The sequence below is a fragment of the Podarcis tiliguerta genome (assembly GCF_965153285.1).
Source record: "Podarcis tiliguerta genome assembly, chromosome: 1".
NCBI lineage: Eukaryota > Metazoa > Chordata > Lepidosauria > Squamata > Lacertidae > Podarcis > Podarcis tiliguerta.
The window spans coordinates 110,336,518-110,353,433 of NC_139534.1; positions in this window are offsets into that span (position 1 = coordinate 110,336,518).

The following is a 16,916-nucleotide window of genomic DNA, read 5'->3' on the forward strand; positions in this document are numbered from 1 at the left end:
AAAATGAAAAGTGTTGAACAGGGAACACAGAGCAAGTGGGATTATATCTTTATTTGGGTCCCAATAGTCATTGACTTTCAACCCATAGAGAACGTTTCATTGAAGTGGTTTATTTTTTTAAAGGATGGTACACCAAACTATCTCTCCAGAATTTCATCTTTAAGATCAAGGTACTTAGCTAAAGGACAATGTAAGAAAAAGTCTTGAAGGCCTGGAAACGATGCCTTATGAGGAACGGCTAAGGGAGCTGGGCATGTTTAGCCTGGAGAAGAGGAGGTTAAGGGGTGATATGATAGCCATTTTCAAATATATAAAAGGATGTCACATAGAGGAGGGAGAAAGGTTGTTTTCTGCTGCTCCAGAGAAGCGGACACGGAGCAATGGATCCAAACTATAAGAAAGAAGATTCCACCTAAACATTAGGAAGAACTTCCTGACAGTAAGAGCTGTTCGACAGTGGAATTTGCTGCCAAGGAGTGTGGTGGAGTCTCCTTCTTTGGAGGTCTTTAAGCAGAGGCTTGACAACCATATGTCAGGAGTGGTCTGATGGTGGTTCCTGCTTGGCAGGGGGTTGGACTCGATGGCCCCTGTGGTCTCTTCCAACTCTAAGATTCTATGATTCTATGAAGTAATAGAATTCAGGAGACGACTCAACCTGGGTGGTTTAAAAGGGTGATTAGACATGTTCTTGGAGGAGAAGGCTGCTAATTGCCAATGTTGTTGTTGTTGTTTAGTCGTTCAGTCGTGTCCAACTCTTCGTGACCCCATGGACCAGAGCACGCCAGGCACTTCTGTCTTCCACTGCCACCCGCAGTTTGGTCAGATTCATGTTTGTAGCTTCGAGAACACTGTCTAACCATCTCATCCTCTGTCGTCCCCTTCTCCTTGTGCCCTCCATCTTTCTTTCCCAACATCAGGGTCTTTTCCAATTGCCAATAGTCATGATAAATAGATATATAAGTAATGGCTGGTATCCACTGGTCTGGTAGGGCAGAAGAGAAAGAGGCCAACAATGGTAGAAAACATGCACTCTTTCCTCCTATGGTTTTCAACAATGGGTATTCAGAAGCATATAGCCTCTGACCATTTCATCCCTTACTCATAAATTTCCCATCACCACCAACAGTGATGTTAATGCTAGCCATAGTCAGTGGCAGAGGAACCCTCTCCAGCACCCGGGGCGGGGCAGCCCATACAGAGTGCACATGTGTGTCATCCCGTACGGAGTTCGCACACACAGCGACTGCATGGGATGCCACACATGCGCAGTCTGTATGGGCTGCCACTCGTGCACGGCAGCTGGCGCACGAGCGACATCACGTATGGACTGCGCATATGCGGCAGCCTGTATGGACACCCATATGGACAGCGTGCAAAAGCAGCAGCCCGTACAGACACCGCGCAAATGGCGCCCATATGTACTGCACGCACCCTCAGCCGCTCTACAGCTGAGGGGAGGCAGGGGCCATCTTGTCACACACACTCCCAGAGTGGCACCTTGGGCGGACCACCCCCTTGGCCCCCCACTTCGTATGCCCCTGGCTATAGTTGGCATCAAATCAATCTTTACAACAAGGATTTGGAACCTGTGGCCTTCCAGATATGGCTAGACTACAGCTCCCATCAAACCCAGGCACCCTAACCTGGGGGACAAGATCTCAGCCCAAAGTTGTGCAAGAGCCCCAAGTGGCCATTGTGCTCTCATGGGGGGAAAACGGGATGTCCTGGGTTTTTTTCCAGGGCACTTGATAGGCATACAAGATCACTGGGGAGCAGAGGGTTCAGGCTGCCCCCCAGCACACTAAGCATAATCAAAAGGACTGTTCCTGTGTCGCTATTAGCCAAGCAGTGTGGAGACAGTAAACATGGTTGTGTTGGCTCTCAGCACAGTCAAGTTTGCTATCCCTAAACTGTTGGGCTAGAATTTCCCGTGACATTTGTGAGGGAGGAAAACAACTCTATCAATCTCCCCTGAGGATTTTAACTGTCATCAAGTAAGCTCTCTGAAGGAAGCATTGTGTGGCAGGGACTCTCCTGTCCTCCTGGCCTGGACACCATTGCTTGCTTTGCTCGTGGATCTGATCTGGAAGTCAGGGAAAGAGTACTGTGGCGCAGTGGCGTAGCGTGGGTTGTCAGCACCCGGGGCAAGGCAAGTAATTTGCGCCCCCCGCTGCACTGTCCCTCCCCCAGATAGTCCCTCGCTCTCTCTCCGCACCGCACGCCTGGCACCCTCCCCTCCACAGTGGGTGGCGACCCGGCGGCTCGGATCGGATTTCCACAGCCAGCACTGCAGTGAGAGAGAGTGAGTGAGCCAGGTAGGGGCAGAGAGCTGCTAGTGTGAGCGCCCCCCCCGATGTTGCGCTCGGTGCGGCCGGCCCCCCTGCACCCCCCACGCTACGCCACTGCTGTGGCGATCACACAGGGTCCCCGGATGTTTGACGGTCTATTGATCCCTGTGCCACCACTGTGATTGCTTCCCTGCTGCCACCAACCCACTTCTCTTGGGTACACACGGAGTCCAGACAGTTGTTAACATTAAACCAGACAAACAAGTTTATTTTATAAGCATTAAGAAGTTTATGGTTTCAGATAATTTTTCTTGTCAGTTTCTTAATCTTAGTTTCTTTACCGGCCTATACCTTCCGAATAACTTCTAACTGATTATCCCAACTGTCTATCTGACTCCTCTTAACAGATTCTCTCTCTCAAATCAAACTATCCCAACCCACAGACTTATCCTCCCTCTCTCTACTCTTAACACCCGACTGACTCCTTCACAACTCTAACTAACTCTAACTCTAACTCTAACTCTAACTCTAACTCTAACTCTAACTCTAACTCTAACTCTAACGCTAACTCCTCCCCTTGGGTTCCCACTTGCCAATCCCTTCACACTCATTTAACCCTTTCCTTATGACCCAGCATGATGTCACCTAGGAGGGCAAACGCCACAAGTACTTCTGGGAAGTGGGAGGCCATTCAGTGGCAGATCTTGGGGGGCTGTCTAAAATTTCAGTGGTGCCCTGTGCAATGCCAGAATTTGCTTTCCTCCCTTCCCATCTCGCCTTCCATTCTACATCATAGTTGCGGTGCCCCCTGAGGCTCTGTGCCTGGTGTAACTGAACCAGCTGTGCTCCCCTAAATCTGTCTCTGGGCCACTACTAACACTGATGAAGGATTGCTGCTCTTCATGGCATGATGAGGTCTGGAGGGTGGCAACACACAACACAAGAACGGGCCTTTTCTACTTGCGGAATGCTCTCCCAAAGGAAGCTTTGTTACTTATCTTTAGGCGCCAGGTCTTTGGCTAAACAATCTATGGCCTTTTAAACTGTGGGGGTGGGGTTATTTTTTTATTTGTTATTACGCTGTGTGCTTTTGTGTACTGGAAACTGCCTTGAGATTCTCGGATAAAGGCTGGTATATAAATTTAATAATAAAAAATGAAGACCCTTAAGAGCATATGCTTGAAGTTGTCTTAGCCTCCCCTGCATTTTTTCCTTGGGTGCCATGTGTTTTTGAATTTTAAACCTGAAGGCATGGAGCTTCTTGATACTGATGTATAAATGCCATGAATAAATAAAATAACAACTAAGCTGCATGAGGACTGTGACCTTCGCTATATCAGGAGTGCTTGGGAGGAAGGAGAAGGGTGTTTGTGTGTGTGAGAGAGAGAGTCAGTGTGGGGGAACCTTATACTGCCACTCCTGGGGACTTTGGGGAGAGAGAATAAATGGCAACTGTCAGTGCAAGCTGTAATATGTGGGCCTCCCCATTGCAAGTGATTTGACAAGAAGCAGGCTTTCAAGAGGTCTACTGTAAAACAATAACATCTCGGCAAAGGTGACCCTTTTTTATCATAACGTTTTTTTCTTCCTCTGGCTGTACAACCAAAAGCACAGGGGATCAAGTTTTATATGTGTTGAAAAGGTGCACTAAAAATACTGTTTGGTTTCTCCCAGGTACTGTATAAAAGGCAAAGGCAGCCAGAGTTTTCTTTTGTGGCATAACGGACATGCTTACAGAAAGCCTACATGCCTAAATGCTAAAGAAACCTCCCATTTTAAGACGTGAATGTGTTTCTTTTGAGAAATGGTTTAATTTTGCCTTATGTAATCCTAAATGTTATACATGCTGGTTTTATCGTAATGCTCTCCCAGCATTCCTCCTGACCTTTCTGTATTCTGAAATTGCTGCTAACTAAAATCTGTTTCCATTTTAATCTCGCTAATTACAATTATTCCAAGGCACAGCACAGCAGACATAATGCTCACTGACACACTCGTACAAAGCAGCGAAATAAGAATGCATTTGTTATCGGAACGGAAACTTAAAATTCTTTATCACTCTGTTTTATGCATGCAGAGGTAAAAATAGCATTTTATAGCTTGTTGTAATTCTTCTTCTTACATCTAAAGTAAACAGTATTATTACCAGGCACCTGGTATTTTTTTTAATGTGCTAATGTTCTACAGTCTTTATCTTGTTTGACTTCACAATAACCCCATGAGATAGCATTGTTGTTTTACAGATGGAGACATTAGGGAGGTGTTAACTCCCACTGAGAAATTTCACTATTCTTTTTAATTCCCTCGAAAGTTCTCCAAACAAGGAGGTACCTGCAGGTTTATCGGGACTCTCTGCATTAGGCAAAACCCCTTTCAACAACATAATCAATGCTGCTATGGTTGTTGTTCATATTATTTGCCATCAAATAAAGTGCCGAGGCACCTTATAGACTAAGTCCCATTGGACTTAGATTGTGTACACACAATACATTTAATGCACACTCCTTAAGAATCCTAGGAATTATAGTTTACCCTCCCCCAGAGCTGCAATTTCTGGCGCCCTTAACAAACTACACTTCGTGTGATTTTTTTTGGGGGGGGGCAGTAGAGACTGCGCTTTAAATGTGCTCTAAATATATAGTGTGTATGTAGCCTTAAGGTGTCAGGGACTGAGAAGAGGAGCAATGGTGGAGACCACCTCCCCAGCCTGGCCCTCCCAGAGAAGAAGACAGTTCAGAATTACCACCAGGGTTTGAGGGAGGTCACAGCTCAGGGGAAGAGGAGGGGGGAAGTTGGGAAATAATGGGAGAGGAGGATGAGGCAAAGCCAGAGCCGCAGCTTGCTGACGTGTTATCACTAGAAAGCATTCCAGACCCACCATCTCCCAGAACCTGGCGAGCCTTAAAAGTAGGAGAGCAGAAAGCTCAAAAGCAGATGGCCCCAAGCAGCAACTGTAGGGGTGGTGGTGCTGTTGACGAATGAGGGAGCAGGAGAGAAGAGGCGTGGAGGTTTACTCGGAATAACACCACTATCCCAAGAGGTTGCATTCCCAAGCCTCTCTCTGTAAATATTGAATAAAAGCAGATGGTAAGGACTTTTCCTTGTCTTATCCGTTCCTGGCAACCTGCCGCGGGGGTTGGTTCCTCGGCCGCCTGACATAAGGTGGCTTACTTTCAAGAAGATAGATAACATTGTACTGTGACCATTCAATCTGTCTACTGAGTAATTGGTTCCATTCTCACTAGATCCGACTCCCAGCTAGGTGTGTGTAAGATTGCAACCTAGATAATTGTGGTAGAGCAGGAACAGGTCACTATTCTGAGAAGTTTGTAAAATGCCAGCCAAATCTCCCACATCCCTGCCCACAACCAGAAACTCAGCCACAGAGACCTGTGAATTATACAAGTTAAATAAATAAATCACACAATTTAGAAATAAACCATACAAGTTATAAGCTGTGACACATTTCCAGATAGAATCTCTTGCAATCCAAACCTACACATATGCCCCTTTTGCAAAAGCATTCATACTTTGAGGGTTGTTAGCCTGGTGTTCTCACTCCTTGGCCTGAATTTCAATTTTTGCTGTCTGACGATATGGTAAATGAATTTATATTGGTAAATGAATGAATGAATGCATGGTTATTATTAATTACCCACCTTTCCCACCAAGGTTCCTGAGTGGGTTAGAACAATTAAAACAACTTTCATTTTATAGCTGCAGAAATAATAACCATTGCCAACTGGACAGTGTCCTTTAGTGCACCTGGGGGCAGCAGGCTAGTTGAGGGGGTGCAAGACTGGTTGTGTGGGGCAAACACAGCTGTGATCTCCAAGATGGGAGAGTGGCCAGTGAGCTGAGAGGGTTTGGGGTTGGTTTCTTTTTTTCCTTTTTCTTTTTGGTGGGGGACTGCCTCTGCTGCTGCTCAGCATCTGCTGCCTGAGGCAATTGCCTCAACATGTCTAATGGTAGGACCTTCTCTTTTCTTTCTGCCCATGAATAACTGGTTGGCAATGTTAAAGCTGGCAGGGCCAAATTTCTTGATCAAGATGATGTTTGTGTTTCTAGGTTCAGTGATGGAATTATTTCATGCAACCCTGGAAGCTGTATGTGACCAGGAACCACACAAACAAGTCTGTTTTTATACACAGTCCTAATTCCAGTGAGTAAAAACCTAAAACAGCTGTGCCGGATCAGGCCCATCTAGTCAAGAATCAGGTTCTCACAATGGCCAACCATACGCCAATGGGGAGCCCACAAGTAAGGCACACAGAGATGCCGCAGAGTATCTTTGTTGAATTGGGAGGAAGTGTTGTTTCAGCCGTGGTGGATGGTGTGGTAGGGTGGAGACACTTACCTGACCTCCCAGCAGGTGAGTCACTGCTTTCTACTGGAAGCAGGAGGTGTGAAGCAGCAGGGAGGGTGGAATGGTGAGAATACACCAACAGGAACACAAGTTTGGCTTAGCTGGTGCATCTGCACCCCACCAATGTCACCACCATCTTGCTCCTCCTGGTAAGCAGCATTGACTCAACTACTAGGAGGTCAGTAAGTGCCTTTATCCTACCACGCAATCTACCACTGCAGACACAACCAAGCCACGCCCCAATTCAACAAAGAAGTTATGTGGAAGCAGGCATCTGTGGGATTTTACTTGTGGTCTTCCCATAGGTATCTGGTTGGACGCTGTACGAAAACAATGTTTGACCTTTGACCTCACCCAATAAGAGCTTCTTGATGGTTTCAGGACTGTGTATCTTCTGCTGTGTGCCAGTAATATTACTGAGGCTTGTCTGCCAAGCCTATGGAGACTGCCTATCTAAACACCTCTCATCACATTAGAATTGCAGAAACAAAAACGGCAGAAACTTCTGAAAACTGAAGCCTTTCCTAGCATTTCTCTGCACAATTATTATTTGCAGAAAATATACTTCGAGACATTTACTAGTGCATTATGAATTACCATCAATAATTAAAACTCAGCTGTAATTGCTAGAGTACATGACCAGAATACATTTTGCAGTGCAATTCCTTTGCTTTCGCATTGTTTATTTATCTGCAGGCTAATCCACAAACTTATTTAATGGAAATTGGCCTCCATGTTGGGGTGTGATTCAGAAAGATTCTGCTATATTAAAAAAAAAAAAATTAGATTATTTAAATGTGTGATGGGAACTTAATGTTCAATAACTGTACTATGGTTTCTGATATTTAAATGTTTCAGATTTGATTACATTGCTTGATTTAAACTTGGGTCAACAAACTCACATCTTTCTATTATTTTCCCCTTGCCCTGCAATGTCATTATTTATATCTTTTTCGCCCCGGAATGAGGCACTGTATTTGTCATCAAACGTAGGATTTTACTCCCCTTGGTATTGTCGGATTCAATCTGCCAGAACCATTAAGAATGTGAATGCCCAAACCAGTTTTTGTGTTACTTTATTTTTCCATGTACACAACAGACAGCCCAGACTTCTAATCATTTAAGCTCAGGACTACTTAAATTTAAATAGAGGATGTTGCCAGGCTAAAAAAAATGTCTGCCTCAGAGGATCAGTGTAATGGTGCTGGTGATTAACCCGAAACATTTTTGTCATATGAGAACTTGAACTGATTTATTTCAATGGCCTAATTCATACAGCAGCAGAGCCGATAGCAGTGGTGGTAGGAACCACCACAGAGTGCTATAATCTATCATCTGTCTGTCATCTATCATCTATCTATCTATCTATCTATCTATCATCTATATAATCTATCTATCATCTATATCAGCTATCAGCTATATCTATCATCTATCTATCGATATCTACCTATCTATCATCTATCTATCATCTATCTATCTATCTATCTATCATCTATCTATCTATCTATCATCTATCTATCTATCTATCATCTATCATCTATCATCTATCTATCTATCTATCTATCTATCTATCTATCTATCATCTATATCTATCATCTATCATCTAACTATCTACCATCTATCTATCTGTCTGTCTGTCTGTCTGTCTGTCTATCTATCTCATCTATCTGATATGAAATCTACAGCAAACTACTATTGTTGGACTGTTGGCTGTCATCAACCACAGCCAACATGGCCAATGATTAGGGATAATGGAAGTTGAAGTCAAACAACATTGCCCTGGTCACTGGTTCCCCATTACCAGAAGATTATGGAAGTATCCCAGAAAGCAATAGGAGAATCGATGTCCATTTCCTGCCTAAGCCTATCATATCAAGCTACTAGAAGGCTGAGAGGCTGTTGAATGGCCATCTGTCATGGGTGCTGTAGTTGAGATTCCTGCACTGCAGGGGGTTGGACTAGAAGACCCTCAGAATCCCTTCCAATTCTACTATTCTATGATAAGCATTTTAAGGGAATTGCTGGCAGAAAGAAAAGGGTCACATTAAGAAACCCTAAGTTATTCTGGTAGGAAATTCCATAGACTATGAAATATAAAAAAAATAAGCAAATACAAATATCTAAACCAGTGTTTCCAAAAACACTAGTTTAGATTATAGTTTCTCACTTCAATTTACAGGCTTAGATTACAGTTTCTCACTTAATTTTCAAAACAAAACAAAAATCTCCTTTCCTGGGAGTGGTGGAGGCATATCACCACTAGTGCACATGCATTTCAATGTGTGAAGATATATATCTACTACAACACAATATACTTTATACCCTTCTATTTTACATGCCGATGGGGCTTATTTTTAACTGCTGATAACATATTTTAGCACTCTGGGGTTTTTCAAGTATGTTGGTTTGTTCAGCAAATGGAATGAATGCACACCATTCTAGATTTTGAGGACCAAACTAGACATGACATTGTTCGCACACTTAGTAATTACTTAAAGGCTTTTTAAAGTGAACTGCTGGCCTGCTGGCTTGATCTAGACTGGGAAAGGAGACCTCAGCTGTTTCCCTTGCATTATCATTCTGATTCAGTTTAGGCCTCAAGCACATACTATTTGCACTAGGGCCAAAGTTCTCATTCGGTCCAATACGAATTTAATTTCCAATGCAATTAGCAGAGACCAGGACCCTGATTCTGACCAGGACAACAGGATGGGGCAAAAGGGTAAAAAACCAATGACGAGAATGGGTGCATTTAGGTTCAGTTGTAAGCAAGCACAGTTTGTGACACTCTTCTATATAATTGCTTGTCATGAGTCATAGCTGCTAAGGCATCTGTATTAGCTTCCAGTTTCCCAGATTTTCAGTGCTTGAAACATGAGATAACCTGATCTTAAAATTGTTAGATTATTTTTTTAAAAAAGAATATATCAATATTTACAGTGACTTGGCTATAGTGGTTCAAGCATTGCTGCACTGGCTGCCATAATAATAATAATAATAATAATAATAATAATAATAAAAATAATAATAATAATAATAATAATAATAATAATAATAATAATAAATAATTTATTATTTATACCCTGCCCATCTGGCTGGGCTTCCCCAGCCACTCTGGGCAGCTTCCAAAAAAATATTAAAATACTGTAATACATCAAACATCAAAAGCTTCCCTAAACAGGGCTGCCTTCAGATGTCTTCTAAAAGTCTGGTAGTTGTTGTTCTCTTTGACATCTGGTGGGAGGGTGCCCTCCACAGGGAGGGCGCCACTACTGAGAAGGCCCTCTGTCTGGTTCCTTGTAACTTGGCTTCTCACAGTGAGGGAACCGCCAGAAGGCCCTTGGTGCTGGATCTCAGTGTCCGGGTAGAACGATGGGTGTGGAGACGCTCCTCCAGATATACTGGCTTTTGGTATATAATACTCAAAAGAATCTGTGCCCGATGTACTTAAATGACTAGCTTTTCCCCTAGAGCATCCACTGCTACTCCACCCTCTGGACCTTCAGAAAGCTAGTTGGATTGAAGTGGGAGAAAGGAGAGCTGGAGGAAGGTCCAGCACTTAAGCATCTGGGAGACTTTTGTGAGCACTGCAGTGAGCAAGGGCCATACCTCAGTGGTAGAGCATCTGCCTTGCACAAAGGAGGTCCCAGGTTCAATCCCTTGAATCTCCAGATAAGGCCTGAAGACACTCCAGCCTGAACCCTGGAGATCCATTGCCAGTCATTGTAGACAGTACTGAGCTAATGAGCCAATGGTCTCACTCTGTATAAGGCAGTTTCCTATGCTATGATTCTATAAATGTAATAAGATTGAATTTTCTAAGGTTAAACTTTGGGGTGGTCATGTATTCATATTACAGATCAACCTGTATCCTACATTTCCCTATATTAATTTTATTTCATCCCCAGGGCTTGCTTCTTTGCTAATGTCTTGTTTAGCCCTTTTCCCACATCTCCACTTGACTCTCCCTCCCCCCATTACAAACTTTTAATTTTCCAAGCCCAGCCCTGCCTGGCCCCACTGAAGAAAGTGTGCCGCAAAGGCAGGGAATCCATCACTTGGTAATCACCTGCTGCGTGACTGATGCTAAATATAGTTTCATTTATTGTTCTGAATCTATATATAGCACCAGCCAGAATCTCTTTCAGGATTTCTTCACTCTTTTACTTTGTATGTCTATTGCATTTTGGCCATTTTGTCTGTTAAATGGCCAAGAGAATTTGCTGACAAGATCAGAGTGACGGCATTATCCAATCATGCTCATTCTAATAACTGGAGAGGAAGATTGCTATGAATATAAGCTTCAGCTTATATTTAGAAGATCATTTGAACTCTCTCAATGGGAATATAAAATGACTGGCCAATCAGGAGCTAGGCACTGACTCCTGGAAGAGACATTTTGACACTGACATCTTCATTGGATAATCTCCCTGTGGTTCAGCAAACACACCCTGGCAAAGAGCTGCACTGTTAATGAACAGAGATGGTGGGAGTTTAGTAAAGGTCTGTATACATGACCATATGGCTCTGATGACAGTAAGAACAAAGCAGCATTTAGGAGCGAGGGGGCTATTTTGTTTGCAGTGTGGTAGCATAAAGAGAATGAAAAATAAACTTACTAAATGCCGTCTTTCCTTGGATCAATGAGTTTGTTAAACTGCAGTTTTCATTAAACCTCCTCCAGAAGGTTTAATTAGTATTGAAATGGATGCATGAAGGAGAAGAACAGGATTATGCCCACTGCTTCTGTCTCTGCCCTCTATGCATTCAAGGTTTCATTTACACTGATGCCTAAACATGCACACCCACATGAAAAAGCATGATCCACACCATGCAAAAAATGGGAAGATATGGACAGTGCTATTCTTCTAGAAAAAGAGGTGCTGGAACTCACCATGAACACCTCCCATGTTCTCCTCTAATGGTAATGGAGCCCACCTGAGAAGTGCTAGAACTGAGTTCTGCCTTAAAAAAAGGCCCATCTAGCCTGGCATCTTATCTTCAGAATGGCTGACCAGGTGCCTATGGAAAGACTTCAAGCAGGACCTCAGTGCAACAGTAACTCTGCCCTCCTGAAGTTTCCAGTAACTGGTACTCAAAGTGTAGTGGATGGGGACAGGGGGTCTGTGGCCCTGGGCAAAAATTTCTGAGGGAGCAAAAACAGCTGCCTCCGTAACAGGTTCCTTCATCTAGGCCAGGGCGGGGCTGGGGTAGCACCACCTTTTTCTCATCACGGCTGGTGAAGGGACATCTACACACGCCCTGCCCCTGGGCTGGCCAAGAGGGAGGGAGGGTGCTGCCACCACCTACCTAGGAGGGAGGGAGGAAGAGGAAGGTGAGAAAGCACTGACAGAGCCACATGTGTTTCCCAGAGGGCCTTGCTGCAAGGACAGGAAGGCGAGGCGACACAGTGGTGCTCCTGGCTTCATGTTTCTCTGCCTTATCTCTGCTCCCAGGTTGGGGCTAGTTTGCAAGAAAAGACTCCCATGATTAGACACTGGCCAGCAAAGGCTCTGACCACTGCCAGTCCACCTGGGTGTGTGTATGTTCAATACTTGACCTGCCTGGGCTACTGGCAAACCATGCTACGCCCCTGGGTACTCAGAAGCATACTGCCTCCAACAGTGGATGAAAAGCATATCCATCCATCATGGTTTGTAGCCAGTGATAGCCTTGTGCAAAGATTTACATGTTCAGACATAGATGGGCTCCTGAATAGGCTAAGGTTTGTATTTTGAGATTATAGAATCATAGACCCATAGAATTGTAGAGTTGGAAAGTGCCCAGAGGGTCATCTAATCCAACCCCCTGCAATGCAGGAATCTCAGCTAAAGCATCCATGGCAGATGGCCATCTAACCACTGTTTAAAACCCTCCAGTGAAGGGGAGCCCAATGAAGAGGATGCAGTGGTAGAGCCAATCCACTGCTCCAGGCAGTGTGTTTGCACCACACCAACTTTCCAGGCAACTTGCCCCTTCCCATAAGCACCAGTGACTACCAGGAAGTCAGCAGCCTCTCCCCTCCCAACAAGCCGGTATATGGATTGAGATTTCATGATGCAGTCAGAGATGTGATGGAGTCTGGCTTGAATCCAATTGGCCCGGAAGAAGCTGAGAATTATCCCATTTTGGAAGGAAAATAGTGTGATTTCGATAGAAGGAGAAAGGGAGATTTATGCACCTCCAATCACTACCAAGCAGCAACTGGGGAGAAGAAAGTGGAGGCCTAATCTGCTGAGACCTAGAGGACACATTTTGGAGGCAAACCTGATTGGAACACTCAGCCTTCTTTGATTTAGCAACTTGTTCCATGACTGCTACAAAATACCCTACCAGGAGCTTCTGTTACAAACCACAGCATTCTACATCATTTCCAATTTAGGATACCTAGGTTTAGACAGCAATGTTCACAAGCTCCAATGTCTTCGGATCCCTCCTAATGAAATTAGGCTTTGTGTTTGTGATAGACAAATTAACAACCTGCACTTTGCTGTAATGCAAAACAGAGAAGAGGGGGGAGGAGAATAAGTCAGAGAAGCACATCAGTTGAGGAAATTATCCTTCACGTTCTTGTTAAATGAATTTAGAATGCTATTTTATCATAATAAGTCACATAGAACAACTGGAAAGCTATCAAGGATTCCAGACCTTCTGCTAGGCTATATGCAGAAACCGCCCTCTTTCTAAACAATCCACTTGCTTGAGAAAGACATATTTTTGAGGGTGGGGAGAAGCTGAACCAATAAACCACTGCCTTAATTATAGCCTCTTAGATCTTAGACTGCCAACATGAACAGTGTCCCGAGTACTTGGAAGAAGTTGGTTTTAATTATGGAACATTCCCTTTATGGAGGTTCTATCCTGTCAGGAGGATCAGGAGGATCAACAATTTGGCTTTATTACATAACTAGATGAAATGTTCTTTTGCTTTGTCTCCAAGTTCCCAGCCATTCTTAAGCAAAGGGGAGATAATACCTTGAAAAGAATGCACCTACACAAACACACACAAACCACACACAAGTCAAGATCTCTGCAGGCTTGAAGGTTTGCAAATTAAAACGCAAATACATCTGCACACCAAATGGAGCAGCTGTGATTGAGTGAAAAGCATGTTATGCACTCCACAAACTTATCTACATATGGATTTATAGATTGCTTTGCATTCCTTGTTGTGTCCAACAGCATTTAAGGCCCACATGAGGCCCAGGGAATTTTTCTCATATGTACTTTAAAACACATGCACACACTATCAAATCTCACCAATCACTTACAAAAAGAATGGCCACAAGACCAACAATAAGTAAAATAAATCAATGGCAGCTTCCTATGCAGTGAGATGATTGTCTGGGATCCTTTGGAGTCTTCCCTTCCTCTCTTACGGCTGGCTGCCAACTGGGTGGGAAATGTTGCCAAGAGAGTAAAGTCCATTTTAAGGATTTTTCTATATCCTTGCCTTCAAACTATTTATTTTGCCTTAGAAGGAGAGGGTTGGTCACCCAGCAAACCCTCAATCCCATGGCACAACCTTTGGCCTCTCTGTTTCTTGACAACAACCTGCAATTTACCTGCAAACTAGGAAGAAGCAGCCATTATAAAATTGTAAGAAACAACCTGTGCAACATGAGGCACAGGCATCTGGGTTAGTCACTATGAGAATAGAATTCTGGACTAGATGCTCCTTTGGTCTACATCCAGCAGGGCTCTTCTTATGTTTGTAATGTTCCCCTTCTGCCCCTTCATCTTGAAACAGGTTCCTTTTCCCTGTTTAATTCTGTTTCCCTTCTCTTTCTCTATTAAAACAAATTACCCATGCTGCTTCATTCAAACTGTTATTTAGATTTTGACTTCTACTTCTAACCCACTGCAACTATCCATGGGTCTATCTAGCACCTATTATCCTACCAATTCCTTATTTAGTGTCCACCTCTGCTTCAGCCTTCCCAAGTTGTATTTACATTGCTCTTTCCTTATCTGTTCCTCTTCCATCCCCAGTCCTCTTCATATACTTTATGGACTTTGTTGAAGGCACCAATCTTGATCCTCTCATCTCACCCATAATTCCAGATTATTTATGAAAAAGTTTAAAACATTGCTTCCAATGGAGATGGAGCTCCTTGGGAGACCTCATTTCCTATATCCCACCATTGTGAGAACTGCCCATTTATTCTCCTCTTTGCCTTCTGTTCTTTCTTTCCTTTTTTCATAACATGTTATTAATTTTCCAACAATAACAATAACAAAACAAACAACAATAAAAACTAAAACAGAAAAAAACAGATTGGCTTTCTGCTATTTCCTTCCTTGGTTCCATTGTATATCAAGGTACTACATGTCCATTATAAAGTTTTAACCATTTGAATTAATTATTGTCCATTCATAATGAAATTACAAATATTCTTAAAACCCTGCCAATGTATTAACCTGTGTACATTGCATACATAAACAAGTTCTTTTGTGATCTTGGTAAATCCATTCCTGTAATAACTAATAGGAAAGCTTCTGGTTTTTTGGCAAAGGTCATTTTAAACATCTTCTTCATTTCATTATAAATCATTTCCCAATAATTCTTAACAATTTTGCAACCCTACCACATATGAAAAAATGCACCTTCTATGGTTTTACATTTTCAACACTTATTTTCTTTAGTTTTGTACATTTTTGCTAATTTAACTGAGGTTAGATACCATCTATACATCATTTTCATATAGTTTTCTTTAATCGCCACACATGCTGTAAATTTTATCTCTTTCTTCCATAGTTTTTCCCATTCCTCCATCTGTATACAGTGGTACCTCGGGTTACATACGCTTCAGGTTACATACGCTTCAGATTACAGCCTCTGCTAACCCAGAAATAGTACCTCAGGTTAAGAACTTTGCTTCAGGATGAGAACAGAAATCGTGCTCCGGCGGCGCGGCAGCAGCGGGTGGCCCCATTAGCTAAAGTGGTGCTTCAGGTTAAGAACAGTTTCAGGTTAAGAACGGGCCTCCGGAATGAATTAAGTACTTAACCTGAGGTACCACTGTATTGTGTCCCACATCTTGTGCCCTGCCTTCTGTTCTTTAATCAGTTATTGATCAATAGCAGGACTCTTACTCTTATCCCATGGCTGCTAAATTTACCAAGGAGCCTTTGGTGAGAGGCTCTCTCAAGAGCTTTTTGAAAGTCAAGTACACAATGGTCATATCTGCGCCAACCATATCAAATAGTTCTTAGGCCACTTTAAAAGTCATGGCTTCCCCACAAAGATTCCTGAAAACTGCAGTTTGATAAGGGTGCTGATCTCACAGAGCTTCAATCCCCAGCCCCCTTAAACCACAGTTTCCAAAAAGTTCCCTGACTGTTGAAGCAGTATAAGAATGCTCTAAATGGATGGTGTGGAGATGACTAGTGGATGACACCACTTCTACAAGACTTACATTTGTAGAAGTCTTATTGAGTCTTCTTCAAGACTTGCTATTCTACATGATTGGTGATTTTAGCACTGATAATTATTTCCATCAATTTACCCAGAACAGACATTACGTTCAACTCTAATTTCCTGGATCTCCCCTAAACCCTTCTTAAAAATTGGTGTTAAATTGGCTCTTTCCAGTTCTTTGGAATAGAGGATCATATTTTAGTCCCATTCCATGTCTAATCCCATTCTAAGATATAATTCTGCTTCAGTATAATTATAATATTAAAAGGTAATCAGTTCCAGTAGCTAACCTTACCTTTCTCTGACATAGCTTTAAATTCTATGATCACTGCTATGTAGAGACGACAGCAGTATCTTGGAGAGAACAAACATTGGAGAGCAAATAAAGCCAAAGAATCATATGAAAGCCTGAATATAAAAAATGTGATTGCATTTTATTTTATTTTATTGCACTGATCAATATCACCTTACTACATCACTCAGAGATGTCTCAGAGCTCAGATAATGGACTTTGTCAGATCCAAGGGGAGATTGCAAAGGCTTTATGCATTTCCCTCCATCTCATGACAGGAGAAAATGTAGTAATACAATAGTTTACGAACTTTATTACAGATACTGAGTAATCTTTGGTTCCTCCCAGATGATGTATCTGCTAGAAAATCAGTGGTATGATTACTGTGATAAAAAAACAAAACAGATTTTTGATAAATGATCTTCACTCATCTTCAGCTTCCACAATCTGATACTTCATATTTCACGAACAGCACTGCCTCCAACCCCTTCCCACTCTGCCGCAGGATATGAAGTATCAAATGAATGAAGTTGACGCAAACTGGGGGGG